The sequence below is a fragment of the Asterias rubens genome, unplaced genomic scaffold, assembly GCF_902459465.1.
Source record: "Asterias rubens unplaced genomic scaffold, eAstRub1.3, whole genome shotgun sequence".
In the NCBI taxonomy this organism is placed as follows: Eukaryota; Metazoa; Echinodermata; class Asteroidea; order Forcipulatida; family Asteriidae; genus Asterias; species Asterias rubens.
In genome coordinates, this window is record NW_022985719.1 from 1 (window position 1) to 2,582 (window position 2,582).

Sequence of the window (2,582 nt, forward strand, 5' to 3'; positions counted from 1 at the left end):
TCTGGATATGACCACCAACAGAATCAGTGAGATTACTAACATGACTTTTGCTGGAGCACCGAAGTTGGAGGAATTAGTCCTTCGAAACAACCGCCTGACGGAGTTACCCCGTGGTGCCTTCAGTCAGCTTCCCCGGCTCAGCTCCTTGGACCTGGCTGCTAATAACCTGAACGAGTTTCCTGCTGACGTCACCCAAGACTTGGTGAACCTCAAGGAGTTAAAATTGTCCAAGAATCCAGTCACTTTGGCAGCATCTTTCGGAACAGCAACTTCAGGCATTGGAAAAACTCTATCTGAGAAATATCACTAATGCTATGGGACAGTTTTTCCGTACCGGACTCTGCTTTTGATGGATGGTGAATCTGGTAACCGTCGAGCTACAGGAGAACTTCTGACCGAGATACCACAGGCGGTCAAGTCACTCCCCAACTTACTCACAATCAGACTTGAAAATAACCTCATAAGGAATGTTAAGGATGGGGATTTTCATGACCCTTCCCCTCTTCAGGACCTTTACCTTCATTATAACTCTTTGGTTGCGTTACCGACAAGCGGTCTGGCCAAGCTGCCCCGTCTCGCTTCTTTGGTACTTGACTATAACTCACTTTCTACTGTCCCAGCACGGTCTTTTGTGCACAACACTCGACTAGAAGATCTGTCCATGTACTCCACTGGGATATCGTCCATCGACAAAGATGCCTTTCAAGGACTCCGAAACTTGACAAAGCTAGGCCTTGGCGAAAACAGTTTGACGACCCTAGTAGACGGGGTCTTCGATAACCTTAACCCAGACCTACAGGTGTTTCTGGCTGGGAATCCACTTCTGTGCGACTGCAACTTGCGTGCATTTGGAGACTGGCTGAAGAACAACACCCTATCCCCCAAAACCTTTGAATGCGCGGCACCAGAGCGCCTACAAGGAACCAGAGTAGTGGATGTAGAGCCAGTGGATTTTGCTTGCAGACCAAGGCTGCTCACCGACACCATATATACCGCTTCAGCCATACAGGGTACTGATGTACCATTACCGTGTGGAATCGAAGCTGATCCTATTGTGGATATCTACTGGATAACCAGCAACCGCTCCCTTGTTTATCCACACCAGCCGAAGCCTGGGCTCTACTTTCTATCAAGGAGCAACGGCACACTGATGGTAACCGCCGTCAGCCTAACGGACCGCGGGTCGTACACTTGCGTCGTGAAGAACTCTGCTGGAGAAATGTCCAACTCGATCACCCTGGAAGTCTTGATGCCTGCTGCAGGGACACCATCACACCAGGACACCATGCTTACCCAATCACCTGGTGGTCAAGGGGGGGTGGTGTATGGTATTGGAGGAGGTGCCGTAGCCTTAGTTGTCGTACTCGTATTGATCGCAACAATCGCCGTGCATAGAAAGAAAAACAGACCGCCTGAGAAACAAAAGATCCCATTACCACTTACACCCGGATTCGGAACTACAAGGGAAAACTGTAACTCCGAAATGTACGAGGAAATCCCCTGTGAACTTTACTCTACTCATATCAGTCATGAGAATCCATCCTTAGAGGAAAAGACAACCCCTGCTGACTACCAACATATTGCCCATACGTACCTAGATCCCAAAAAGAACAACAACCGAGAGGGGGAGGTCCCTCTAAAGAGAAGTGATAAAGAGAAGTGTGTCGTGGATCTCTCGAACGAGAGCAACAGCCGCTATGCTACTGTGGAGCAATCGAACCCCACTGCCCATGACGAAGGTGGGGTTGTCCACACGTACCTGGACCCCAACAGCGAGAAGAACAAGACAAACCAACCAGAGGGAGAGGTTTCTTGCAGATGGGATGGTAACAACGTGGTGGATCTCTCCAATGACAGTCCGCGCTACTCTACCACGGGGCCATCAAACCAAACTGGTGGTTACATGACAATGGAGCCGTTGCCGCATCCGGAAAACAAATAAAAAAACACTAACAATATTGACACGAATTCACCACCTGACGTCAGAATCACAGTTGTCTCGGTTATGCCATTTTGGGGTCATTGTTCCTGGGCACAAATTCATTGATCTGCTTAAAATCATTGGACACTATTGGTAATTGTCAAAGACCAGTCTTCTCACTTGGTGTATCTCAACATACATGCACAAAATAATAAACCTGTGAAAATTTGAACTCAATTGGTCGTCGAAGTTGCGAGATAATAATGGAAGAAAAAATACCCTTGTCACACAAAGGTGTGTGCTTTCAGATGCTTGATTTTGAGACATCAGATTCCAAAATACTTCTTTCTTGAAAACTGCATTACTTCAGAGCGAGCCGCTTCTTACAAAGTTGTATACTATCAAGAGTTCTCCGTTAATAAGCAAGTTTTTGTGCTAACAATTATTTTGAGTAAATACAATAGTGTCCAATGCCTTTAAAGGCGTAGGACCATTAGTGGAAAAAACAAAATAAAATACTTGGTTACGAGCATTAGTGAGCTGTTTGTAAATTGTGAGAAATGGCTACCTCTAAAGTAACATATTTTGTGAGAAAGAGCTATAGATTCTTACTCAAATAGTAAAGACCTCAGCTGAAACCTTTTGTTATTGCATCTGACCA

General features: G+C 46.1%; 1 pseudogene; it reads left to right on the plus strand.

Moving 5' to 3' along the window:
* Window positions 1-4: 4 nt before the first annotated feature.
* On the plus strand, window positions 5-2,135 carry LOC117306349 (annotated as a pseudogene).
* The last annotated feature ends 447 nt before the right edge of the window (window positions 2,136-2,582 follow it).